The 13,465-nt window shown below is 35.1% G+C and overlaps 1 protein-coding gene and 7 non-coding genes across 9 annotated transcripts in view; all 8 read left to right on the top strand.

The window, feature by feature from the left end:
- Window positions 1-13,465, top strand: part of LOC123678819 (ras-associated and pleckstrin homology domains-containing protein 1) — a 384,693-nt gene that overhangs the window by 230,018 nt on the left and 141,210 nt on the right. The gene's annotated exons all lie outside the window — the stretch shown is intronic.
- On the top strand, window positions 6,077-6,191 carry Trnal-caa. The gene is made up of 2 exons: window positions 6,077-6,114; window positions 6,147-6,191. It is a non-coding gene; the product is annotated as a tRNA-Leu (tRNA).
- Trnal-caa lies at window positions 6,440-6,554 on the top strand. The gene is made up of 2 exons: window positions 6,440-6,477; window positions 6,510-6,554. It is a non-coding gene; the product is annotated as a tRNA-Leu (tRNA).
- On the top strand, window positions 6,803-6,917 carry Trnal-caa. Its single transcript has 2 exons — window positions 6,803-6,840; window positions 6,873-6,917. It is a non-coding gene; the product is annotated as a tRNA-Leu (tRNA).
- On the top strand, window positions 9,288-9,402 carry Trnal-caa. Its single transcript has 2 exons — window positions 9,288-9,325; window positions 9,358-9,402. It is a non-coding gene; the product is annotated as a tRNA-Leu (tRNA).
- On the top strand, window positions 9,692-9,806 carry Trnal-caa. Its single transcript has 2 exons — window positions 9,692-9,729; window positions 9,762-9,806. It is a non-coding gene; the product is annotated as a tRNA-Leu (tRNA).
- On the top strand, window positions 10,820-10,934 carry Trnal-caa. Its single transcript has 2 exons — window positions 10,820-10,857; window positions 10,890-10,934. It is a non-coding gene; the product is annotated as a tRNA-Leu (tRNA).
- On the top strand, window positions 11,211-11,325 carry Trnal-caa. Its single transcript has 2 exons — window positions 11,211-11,248; window positions 11,281-11,325. It is a non-coding gene; the product is annotated as a tRNA-Leu (tRNA).

Here is a 13,465-nt window from a genome sequence, read left to right as displayed (position 1 = left end):
ATTGTCACATATCGACGCAAAAATTCAGGTAATGTAAGCTATAAGCACCTGTTTTAAGAAATTAAACATACTTTTGTAAAAATTAAACTTTTCCTTGCAAAAAATCCAAGGATTCAGGAAATCTCATCACCCCAAACAATAAATAAACAATCCTTTCTTCTGAGACTGAGTATATCGATACAGATACAGTCAATATTCACGAAGTTGAAAGCTATAAAAAGACCATGGACGCGTGTGAATTTTAAATTCAATAAATTTTATCATTCATCATCGGAGCAATCAACTCAATTTACAATATGAGAAACATATGTCTTTCTCAACGCTAGAATGATGGATAGAAGTTCTGAACATAAATAGATAAACAACTACGTTTCAAGGTCGATTGAAACAAGCAAACCAATATTGTGTCGTTTGAAGAGAGAAAATATGCAAGTAGAATTGAGAGTAGATTCGCTGATGATAAATTTTGAATATGTACTATAAATTTACTGAAGATTCAGATTTTTATGGATATTAATTATTGAGAACAAATGTCAATGGAACAACTAGATAAAATACTAATTATTAGAAATTATCTATTTTTCAGAAAATATAAATCGATATTATTAAAAAATCAGACGATAAATACCTGAAAATATTAACATGCATGTTCACAATATTGAAAAGTGAAAGAAATACTCTATCGCACAATTTCGAGTTGATGATCTTACTCTTTACAAATTTCAGTCTACATATTTGGTAATATTTTTGAGCTACTAAGCTTTGACATAGAAAATTGTTTAAAAAACACATCAATTTCGCATTTATTGTTGATGAAGTTATTCCATTTATCAGATATTTTCTTGAATTCCAGTTTTGTGGCATATTTTTTTTTTGACTGTTAGAATAATTATTTTCATTCATGAAAATATAGTTAGGAGCAAATAAATATGTATATAACATGAAATATAACAATTTAAGGGTTTATGTAGAATTTCCGTAATATTTTATTGTTTCTTATACCTCTATAGTCTATAGCTTTATAAATGCCTAATTCATTGTCACCTGGAGCAGTACTGGTTCCGATAAAAATCAGGATCATGGAATTTTTCAATAAAATTACGGCGAAATCTCCAATCATTTGTGAAAGGTATGGTTAGTGCTTAACAATATTGAATCAAGCAACGAGAAGATTATAGCACCTGAGGTGTCTACAGCACCATCGGCTAAAAAATAATGATAGGTATCGTAATAGACGAACAGTTTCTAGGTCCAGCTTGCCTCCTATCATTCTAATATTGGTTTAATATTTTCAATAATAAGCCTTCAGAATCGGCCAAGGCCAAAAATTTAACTCCCTCCCAAATTGTTACACTTTGGAAAATAAATAAATAATAAACCATAGTGTAAAATTTGAAGTGTTTTATCAGTGGAGTAACCTCCTAGTAATAATCATAGATAGAAGCAGCATACATCATTTTTAGAAAGCGAATTTTGTCCCCAACATGAACTATCAAATTTGCAATAGGAGGGAAATGAAAACACTTATCAGTGATACCATATTTCAGACAATTCGCGGATTTCTCCACAAAGAACACATTATTTCTCATACTCATAGTAAATCAAAGTTTACCTAAACATATCAGAAAAATTTCAAACCACTTGAAATAACAGATGATAGGAGGATCGGAATAATAACGCTTAGGTGCCAAAGCTTGGATTTCAGCAGGTAGATAGGTATAGACTTACTTCTCACTATAAATTCGGCAATTAGGGAAAATATTGAATATTCAAATTTTAATTTTAAACAGGAATCACTCAAATAAACATATTATATAGGGTGATTCACCGCGATGGCCTTGTATACATTTATGGAAAACTAATCATATATTTGTGCTGAAAATTTGCATTTTGCGGTTTGAGACAATTTTCTTTCTCACTACAAAATTTTCAGATCTCTACAACGTCTGATTATACCGGAAACAGGCTACTACTTCCTCATTTCAAATGGCACATCCAATATATTTTTGCATCATAAGAAAGCATTTTCGATGAAAATTTCAACAATATGCCATACTTTGAATAAAAACTCAACGGTTCTTGAGTGAATGGGATTCTAATGGAAAAATGGTGGCGACAAGACTTTTGAATATTTCTGCAGAAAATGTAAATTCGAAAAAACCTTTTTCATTTTCAATTCTAAAATACGTAGAATTATAAGATTGTTTGCGGTTCGGAACAAAAATGTACAGAGTGTTTATCAGAAGATCATGAACTTGGAAAACTCAAATTCATGAAAATTCAAGATTTTCAAATTAGAACCTATATATTTTATTATTTAGTCAATTCTACGTATACAAAGATGGGGAGTTACTTAAGCAAACCCTATACCTAAAATAAATATTTAAGAGTTATCGCGAAAGAACTAAATTTGATAATTCATGAATTGTAATTAATTGTTCGTGGGGATTTTTGAGAAATCCATAAACTGAAAAAATTTTTAATTACGAATGATTAATTAGAATTCATCAAATGTACGAAATGGGTATGAGTTATTTGAAAGAAGAAAGTACTTAGTAGTAGTATAATCGAAAGTTGTAGAGATCTGAAAATATTTTAGGGAGAAAGAACATTGTCTCAAAGCCCAACATGGAAATTTTCAGCATAAAATTATGATTAGTTTTCCATAAACGTCTAATAGGCCATCCCGGTGAATCACCCAGTATATTTCATTCAAATTCAATATAACATACATTCATAACAGTATTATTGCATATACTCCCTCTAACTATGTTTATTACTCTATGGGAGTAACAAACACCTTTCCACAAGATACCAACAAAATCAGATCAATATTCAACTCTCGGCCCAGTGCAGCCACGCAAGAAAGCGAAATGTGCAGGATTACCAACCAATTAACTATATTTCGATTCAAAATAGGACCACAACGTACATCGATTGGAACCAATTTCAGGACCAGCTGTCGGCAGGTGTTGCATGGCTGGAGATAACAATTTACCCCGTTTTTTTTGCGTTCTCTCATCGATATCGAACCTTCGGAGATTCGGCCATGGATTGCTAATTTGATCGAGTGAATTTCCTGGAAAAAACACTGCGAATTTTGCACAATGGTTTCTCATTTATTTCTGTCACATTGTCACAGGAAAAAAACCTCAGAAAAAGTTTCAAAGTTACTGTTATTTCTTCAAAATGTAAATACATAGTCAAAGTACAGAAAATACATCATTTTGGCAATTTTCCGCAGATTCCTGCAACTTTTTTCAAAATTTTGCTAATACACATGAATATAATGGATACATTTAGAGCGTCTAGCTCTATGTTTAAGTATTGTAAATGGTTTTCCAATAAAAAGTTCCACTTTGAAGTAATTTTTTGACATTTCAAGAGTAAAACTGACGGCATTATGAAAGTGGGACAATACATGCTTCAGAAAGGCAATGAAACTGTTGAAATTCATTAAAATAGTGAAAATTTGAAGTCACAATTTTCAAAATTGGATAGGCGGGAAGCAAATTTTCGACCAGCAATGGTGAAAGTGATGGAAAAATTTTAGCTGTTGGAACTAGTTAGTGATGTGCAGAATCGAAACCGTGTGCGTCTCCCAAGAACAACTGAGAATTTGCTTCTGTAGCCAGTATAGTGTTGACGAAAAACCAGGTCGTTTCCTCGTTGATCTTGTGAATTAGGCATTGCTATGACATTACATCATATTTTGCATAAAGAATTAGGTCTTGAGGCTTTTCTTTTAACGTTTAGTTAACACAAGCACTCAAGTCAATCGATCACCAACAACGTCGTATCTTCGCTCATTAAGTCCTCGAAATGCATTAAAATGATCCGTATTTTCATCGAAAAATCATCATCAGTGATGAGGCCCATTTTCATTTCGGAGACACTTCGCATATTTGGGGTTCGAAATATCCAGAAATGATTGTTGAAAAGCCTCTGTATCCTCAAGATGTTACTGTTCGGTGTGGTTTTTGGGCTGATAGTGTGATTGGATCTTACTTATTCGAAAATAAGATTGGTGCCACTTTTACGGTGAATGGATTAGGCTGCCGAGCTATGATTAATGATTTGTTTTGCTCGGAATTGGAAGATATTGATGTGGACGGATTTTTTTTTAACAAGGCGGCACTATTAGGCCAATTGAGAAGTCTCCGGTCTGATGCACTGATGGCGGTGCTGGTATTAAATCCATATCATTTTTAGGTAGTACCAACCTTCGAACGATACGTATAATATTCATTGATTACCTCCAAAAGGGCCAGACCATCTAGAGCGATTATTATATAGCGTTATTGGATCATTAAGGAGATGAAATCGTTGAAAAACGGCCCCATTAGGTGAAAAATAAGGTGCTGTTTCATCAGGACAATGCGCGGTGTCACAAATCAATGAAAACAATGGCAAAATTAGATAAATTGGGCTTCGAATTGCTTCTGCATCCACCATATTCGCCAGATCTGGCCCCCAGCGACATTTTCCTGTTCTCAGGCCTCAAAAGAATGCTCGCTGGAAAGAAATTTAGCGCCAATGAAGAAGTAATCGCCGAAAATGAGGACTATTTTGAAGCGAAAGACAAATCGTACTACAAAAATGGCATCGAAAAGTTGGAAGATAGCTATAGGTAATGGCTGTATCGCTCTCAAAGGCAACTATGTTGAATAATAAAATCTTTGAATTTTGCCAAAAAAATGTGTTTTACTATGGTAGATCGGGGACTTTTCAATTGACCTGTTATAGATAACTCACTTCTGATTTTTGTAATTAGAAAGACATTATTTCATGAATTCAAAAAAAAAAAAAGTTAATATCAGAAAAAGGCATCATGAACTTGAAAACGAAATTTAAAATAGAAAATTCTCATCCTATTGCAACATTATTAGAAAATCAGTATTTTTACCTATTCTAAACTCGTTTTCACCTTCTGAGGGACTTTCTAAACTACCAAAATAAGGTATATAAAATTCCGGATATTTCGATTCCGTATTTCACTCGAAACGACGTGCCACGTTTTCCTTGATTTGCAGATTTTGTTGGCACCTGTCGTCTCCATTTTGCACACACTCGCTCAAAAACTAATTAATACTGTTGCCATTCTGCGCGGATTATTATGCAAAAATCGTTCCAATTTTATAATTGCACCTTTGCTCTGCACCAGGCCTGTAATAACATATTTGATATGTGGCCCACTGATTTCATTATGTTTCTTTTTGCCAGGTGCCCGATCGGATTGATGGGAGTTTTATATAATGAGGGGTTGTTAGTTGGGCTGGGAATTAAAAAAAACTGAGAATTTTTCACGAAAGTTTATTGGTTGCTCTTTCGGAGGAATGAATTTGATATGGGTTAGAAGGCGCCATCTGGTGAACGCTCACTAACATAGAATTCCGTGAATATTTGGAATTCTTCAACCCTATACACTATTGAGGGATAAACCTACATGATTTTTGTTACTTTTATCTAGCGATATTGTTTGACAGAAAGAACTATTCATGATGAAATAAATATGTCATCGTCCATCGCCGCAAAGTGGACGATACCATTCATTACTTGGCATCCCATTCTTGAATTTAAAGGATGTTGAAATATTTTTCATTCGCTTCTGGATGGTGATTAGTTTGTAGAAATGAACCTAGTAGAAAGCTAAACTTCTTCTTAGAAAGAATACCATCAAATGGTACACAGATGGTTCCAAAACCACGACGGGGACTAGCGCTGGAGTATTCGGGACTGGTACCAAATGCTCAATATCGCTAGGCCGCTGTCTAAGTATCTTTCAGGCATAGATACTTGCATTAGGAAGATGTGTAGAAATTAGCCTAACAAGAAACTATCAGAAATGTGATATAGCCATACATTCTAATAGTCTGACTGCAATCAAAGCACTGAGCTCAAATATCATTGATTCTTAGATAGTATTGGAGTTCGGAAGAAAACTCAAAGAAATAGGCAAGAATAACAATGTCTTTTTAATCTGGGTTCACTCGAAAAAAATGTGAACATACTCTTCAGTAGAAATGCCGAATTATTAGAATCCTCGTTATCGACAAAAATCGCAATTATCAACAATGTCAGGATGGCCGAGCGGTCTAAGGCGCCAGACTCAAGGTTAACTTGCCTGTTACACAGGTTCTCGGGTATTCTGGTCCTCTCTGAGGGCGTGGGTTCGAATCCCACTTCTGACAGAAATTTTTTTGGATGACAAATAGCTCCTGGATATTTGATTGATTAACCATCTCCAATTACTACGAAATTGATCATTTTCTGTTCAATTATTGTTATTATAGATTATTATCGTATTGAATACAACTACAGTCTCATTCATTTTTCCGAATAAGTTATTCGGAAAGAAAAGAACATACTCAATAGAGAAGTACCGAACTTGAATTATCGATTAAGAATCAGTACAACAAAATTCGCAACTATCACCAATGTCAGGATGGCCGAGCGGTCTAAGGCGCCAGACTCAAGGTTCACTTGCCTGTTACACAGGTTCTCGGGTATTCTGGTCCTCTCTGAGGGCGTGGGTTCGAATCCCACTTCTGACAGAAATTTTTTTGGATGACAAATAGCTCCTGGATATTTGATTGATTAACCATCTCCAATTATTACGAAATTGATCATTTTCTGTTCAATTATTGTTATTATAGATTATTATCGTATTGAATACAACTACAGTCTCATTCATTTTTCCGAATAAGTTATTCGGAAAGAAAAGAACATACTCAATAGAGAAGTACCGAACTTGAATTATCGATTAAGAATCAGTACAACAAAATTCGCAACTATCACCAATGTCAGGATGGCCGAGCGGTCTAAGGCGCCAGACTCAAGGTTCACTTGCCTGTTACACAGGTTCTCGGGTATTCTGGTCCTCTCTGAGGGCGTGGGTTCGAATCCCACTTCTGACAGAAATTTTTTTAATGAGTCCCGGCCACTCGGGAATTAGAGGGAATGAAGAAGCCAACATACTTGCCAGGAACTTTTCTGTGGCGTAGACAAATGTACCTACAAGAAAGAGTTTCCGAAGAAGGAACTAACCAAGTAACTGAAAGTGAAATACTCTGGCGGAATTTTCCTGGTTTGGCTTACTTCAAAAAGTTTTTTCAGATTCTTTTTGACTCTACGAGATCCAAAAAGAATCTAAATCTCAGTAAAAATATGCTACACCTCCTCACTGGATTCGTCACAGTGCATTGTCGCCTTAAAAAACACCTCATGAGAATGGGCCCAACAGAAAATGACGAGTGCAGATTCTGTGGGAAGGAGGAAGAAACTCTGGATCACCTGGTGACGAAATTTCTCGCCATCGCTAGTCATCGCAAAACCTGCATTGGACACGAAACTTGTAGAAGTGAGGAATTAGCCTCCTTGAAGCCATCCCAGATATTGGAGTTAATAAGAACTCTGGAACTGGAATGCGAGCTGTAAATCACGTTATGGAGAGAATAGCTCTGATGGGGGGCACAAAAGACCATTAGGTCGCAGTGAAACGAAACATCCTTAATAAAATCTAATTTAATCTAAGAAACTATAAGAAATGTGATATAGCGATACATTCTGACAGTATGGCTGCAATCAAAACATTGAGCTCACATTTGTACATCAAATCAATTCTAAGATGGTATTGGAGAGCCGAAAGAAACTATACAAAATAGGCAAAAATAAAAAGGTCTGTTCAGTTTGGGTTCTCGGTTATTCTGGATTTAGAGGAAATAAAGACGCCATCCACACTTGCCAGTAAAGGAGCACAAACTCCTTTCATTGGCCCAAAACTTTTGTGTGGTACAGGTAAAGGTATCTGCAACAAAGAGTTTCAGGAGGAAGAAAAAACCAAAAGAGAAACCCTCTGGTGGAATTTTCCTGGGTTGGATCATACCAAAAAGTTTCTTCGAAATTTAATACTGCAACATCTAAGAAGTATCCAGATCTTACCTAGAATATGATACACCTCCTCACTGTATTCCTTACAGGTCATTATCGCCTCGGGAAGAACCAAATGAGAATGCGTTCAGCAGAAAGCGACGAAAGCAGATCCTTTAATGAGGAGAAGGAAATCTGGATCATCTGGTGATGGAATACCTCGAGATCGCTAGCCAAGGCAAAAAAATGTTTTGGACAAGGAACTCGTCAAGAAGTTCATTAGAATATTAGAATGGAGGGCGAGTTGATGACTACGATGACTAATGGTGGGAATAGCTCTGATGCGTGCAATGAAACCTCCCTTATATCCAAATATACAAATCTTCAGAAATAAACGGTAGACAATTTGAACATCTTATTAATCAAAATTCCACGTGTCTTTTGAACCGAAACGAACGCCAAACGGAATTGTTTTAGCATATTCGTAATACAATTTAATTCCCCATCTTTTGCATGTTTATCCCTGAGGGCATTCACAATTTCACATCAAAGCTGCCGACAAAATATACGTCCATTTATATTCTATGATAACATAAACATTAAACACCCATGCAGTACCTAGATGTAGGGATAATATTATTGATATGAGTATTCATTTCCTTCCCACTGATTAATTACCTACGTTTTATATTTTCATCTGGACACACCTGAATTGTCTAATTTTAATATGCAAAGGAGCAGCTTCATACTATCGTGTGTCTTCGATTTTCGACATCAAGTTCAAAATTTGACTAATCAAGTATTATAGATTCTAGCACCGATTATCGTTCCTTCATAACTCTCATAGTTTTCGTAATATTGAACTTGAATGAATGAAGAAATTGATAAAAATCAGACCTCAACAAGAAACGTTATATTTTCGAATTGAAGCCAAAACATATTAAGTGAAATTCCAAGTGCGTATCTTGTCCCAGTGGAAGATTACTCAGATAGCAATGTCGATATTTTTGAGTGGAATAATACGAGGAATAATACCATTGCATAAAATAGAACTGTGTGGTTTTGTTTATTTTGCGCGCTTGACGATAATTTTCTGTTATGAGAAAATGCGGAATCTTTTGTATGTATGTCAGAAAGAATCGAATAACCCGCGATAAGTTGTACTGCTTTTGTTTGTATTATGCTGGCTTCTAATTTTTTAATACCTAATTGCCTTTGATTATATGTATGCAACTTTTTTATCAGCATTGTCGAAATGGTTATGACTATAGTATGTATTCACATAACAAAACAATAACGAATAAATATTTTATTTTTCTGATTTATTCACTCGGAGAAAATGTGAACATATATTATTCAGTGAAGAAATGACGAATTAAGAATCCTCGTTATCGACAAAAATCGCAAATATCACCAATGTCAGGATGGCCGAGCGGTCTAAGGCGCCAGACTCAAGGTTCACTTGCCTGTTACACAGGTTCTCGGGTATTCTGGTCCTCTCTGAGGGCGTGGGTTCGAATCCCACTTCTGACAGTAATTTTTTTAATGACCAATAGCTCCTCGATATTTTATTTTCTCTGAGTAAATTATTGCTAATTGATTTTTATTACCCTTTCTCCATCAATCGATTTTTTTTCAGGTTACTACGAAATCGATAATATTTGTTCAATCTCCGGATTGTTATCGTATTAAATACAACTAAAGTATCATTAACTTTTCCGAATGAGTTATTTGAAAGGAAAAGAACATATTCAATTAAGAAATACCAAACTTGAATTATGGATTAAGAATCAGTACAACAAAATTCGCAACCATCACCAATGTCAGGATGGCCGAGCGGTCTAAGGCGCCAGACTCAAGGTTCACTTGCCTGTTACACAGGTTCACGGGTATTCTGGTCCTCTCTGAGGGCGTGGGTTCGAATCCCACTTCTGACAGTAATTTTTTTAGAAGATGAATAGTTTCTAGACATTCTTCTTCATGGGTTTGATTTGATAACCTTCTCCATTCATCGATTTCTTCAGCGAAGAGAGTGCGCCATTTTCGAGATACAGGATGTTAAAATTGAAAAATTAAATCTTTTCTTGCGAATATCTCTGGAACGTTTTATCGTACAGAAAACAGCTTTCGTGAGCATTGTTCGGTTGTTCAGAAAATAATTTTAAATTGCTAATCTGTAGTTTTTGACGTTTAAAAAAAGTTGACAGTAAAAACCATGTTTTTCAACATACAACTTGATTTTTCTCGAAAACGGTCGCCTTTTAAGCGTATGATCAAGATTACGTTTTTTATCTACAAACATGGGCGTTTTACCGATACTTTTACCATTTGTGTAGAGAAAATCACCCACTACCCGTACCCCTTCCAAACTTTCACCAATTGAGACTTAAAAGATATTCCGCAATAAACATAGATTATTATGATTAGAAAATGCTTACGAAAGCTATTTTCTGCGTGATAAAGAGTTCCGGAGATATTCACAAAAAACGATTTTTTTTTTAATTTCACCATCCTCTATCTCGAAAATGGTGCATTTTAGAGGGTGTGTAAAAAAAAACCTTTTTGTTCATATTTTTGGACGAGCTATCACATCCTGACGCGCATATATTATGAAACACTCTGTATATATAAAAGAGGATCTAAGGATATTATGTTAGGGCATCACGTTCAAACGTTTGCACCAAATTGGATCATTCTTTTTTTGTTGTGTTTATTTCTGTCATGAGGAGGTTTATACAACAAAATATTTCCGAAAAAATTGTACGGAAAAGAAAAAAAGCCTTTCCTATTTCCTCCATCATAGAGTATAATTTGGCATTTCGAAGGATATATTTTGAATTGCCTGAGAGAACATGCGAAGCCGGGCGGGCAGCTAGAATTCAATAAAGAAATACCGATTTTGAATCGACAAATGAGTAACACTAAAACGAAATTCGATAAAATCACCAATGTCAGGATGGCCGAGCGGTCTAAGGCGCCAGACTCAAGGTTCACTTGCCTGTTACACAGGTCCACGGGTATTCTGGTCCTCTCTGAGGGCGTGGGTTCGAATCCCACTTCTGACAGTAATTTTTTTGGAAGACAAATGGCTCCTCGATACTGTTTTTTCTTTGGGTATATTATTGCTAATTGATTAACCATTCTCCAATTGTTACGAAATTGATAATTTTTTGTTCAATTTCTGTTATCATGAATTTTTATCGTATTAAATACAACTATACACTCACATTCATTTTTCCGAATGAGTTATTCGAGAAGAAAAGCACATATTCAATATTGAAATACCGAACTTGAGTTATCGTTTAAGAATCAGTACAACAAAATTCGCAACTATCACCAATGTCAGGATGGCCGAGCGGTCTAAGGCGCCAGACTCAAGGTTCACTTGCCTGTTACACAGGTTCACGGGTATTCTGGTCCTCTCTGAGGGCGTGGGTTCGAATCCCACTTCTGACAGTAACTTTTTGTCGGGAATTTTTTAGTTTTCAGGCAGAGAATGACGTCGTCTTGGAGATATTGGTTTTTTTCTATTGATATTTTAGATTACTCCTTGCTGTTTTAAAGTGGATCCAGAAATGACCTGAAATTGAACACCGGAATTATTTGATCCTGAAAATCACCACAATGAAAGTATGTAGAGCCAATTATAGCGAAAAAAGATAATAAGGATCTATCTCTTTGTGAGCTGATAACTTTCAAATTGAAACAAATTCGAATCTTTCAATTGAAGTTTTGTAATTCGGGGACTGAAGTACCGCAAAAATCCAATCGATAAATTCAGGACCCCAAAATTTCATATGACGTAATTACCAAATAACCCAACCCTCGTTATATGAGCAAAATATAATCCATCTCATCCATCTGGATCACAACGATTGACAGAAATTCCTAATTTCCACTTCAATATATCGTCGGCTAAGAGTGTAAATCTGCTAAGTCCATTTTGAACAATTTCACAGGAGACCAAAAAAACCGTACAGTACAGTGTTATAATAATAATAATAAGAGAGTTTATTCATGAAAATACATTCAATAGAGTTTATTGAATGTATTTTCATGAATAAACTCTCTTATTATTATTATTATAACACTGTACTGTACGGTTTTTTTGGTCTCCTGTGAAATTGTTCAAAATGGACTTAGCAGATTTACACTCTTAGCCGACGATATGTCACATATTGATCCGAATTTGTCACCCATGCTGCTGTTTCCTGTTTTTGCATTCTGTCACGTGCGCAGCCCACTAGACCCTAACGAAAGGGCAAAAAACAATGTCGAAGTCATTGATCGTGCTCTTCCATGCGATTGATTGATTCCCTTTATTCTATTAAAACACATTCGGGAGCAAAGGTCGAAAGCCCAGACAGGCTAATTGATCCGTTAGTCGAAATGTCAGATGAAATGATATCTTTGTGACGTCTTGTTGACAGGAGGACAAAAGGGGGGTGAATAGATTTTCCGATGATTGGAAATCATTTTCTTTGATCTGATTAATTTATTTTTCGTGGAAATCTGACAAAATTCAAGGTCCGTTCCACTTTTAGGTTAAAATTGATGAGCTCAACATAAAAGGAATCTGTCATTACGAGAAGATCATTAAAAAAATTAACTGGCAGTTTCAGCTTCATCTGTCATTTAATTGGTTTCCAGTACTTCATTTTTCAAATTATCTTATATGTCTGTTTTGCGATTTCACAAGCACAACGGAATTAATCTTTTGCATTTATACAGAATGTTCCCAAATTGCTGGTAAAAGTTAAAATGATATATTCCTCGTATAATTTTAAGAAAAAAAGTCCTATAAATATGGACTCGCAAACGATTGGTTTTCGAGATAAAGGATGTTTGAGTATACATTTTTATTTCAGTTCTTTCCTCCTAGCACATGCACTGAAATTTGGCATGGTTACAGGGTGATGTTTCTTCTAGAATATAGTGCCCGCGTTTTTCCTCTAGAACTTTTTTTGGTGGATCACTGACTTTAGAAAGATATAAAGAGAAACTTCGATCCAGTACTAGACTTTTTGGTTTCTTTGTAATTTCAAGAAAAATTTTCCCACGAAATCCTCAGGAAAATCCAACTATAACCATAAAAATCTCGAAACCAAAGTGTTTGTGGCTCATGATTATGGAATTATTATTTTGAAATGTATAGTAATGAAATAAAACTTTGATGTCAGTATAAAATTGAATACTTCGCCTTGAATGTGGTTCGATCTAATTAATCTTCTGAATGTTAGGCGAACATCAATGCTTTTTAACTTTTTTCTATTCAAATCCTTGCCATTTGTGGCATCCAACGAAGAAATCCTTTTGTTGGAATAGATAATCGTCTAGACGCTGGGATGGTAATTAAAATCTAAGCTTGCAAATGCGGTTTTACCACTCGCGAAGCATAAAAATCTATTCTGAGTCTGCGGCAGTTTCATTTAGAACTCTGCTGAGTGGTCTACTTTGATGCAGAATTCATTATTTCAAAATTTTATTAGACTTACTTGATTAATTCAAAAATTGCTACTTGTATTTTCTCTATTAACCTTGTCTGAAATTCAAGTTAAAAAGGGCATTATAGTAAAGGGTTTTGCAATAACAGGTT

This window comes from Harmonia axyridis, chromosome 4 (genome assembly GCF_914767665.1).
Source record: "Harmonia axyridis chromosome 4, icHarAxyr1.1, whole genome shotgun sequence".
Taxonomy (NCBI): Eukaryota; Metazoa; Arthropoda; class Insecta; order Coleoptera; family Coccinellidae; genus Harmonia; species Harmonia axyridis.
Note: the sequence above shows the minus strand (reverse complement) of the source record. Positions and strands in the feature narration are given on the sequence as shown.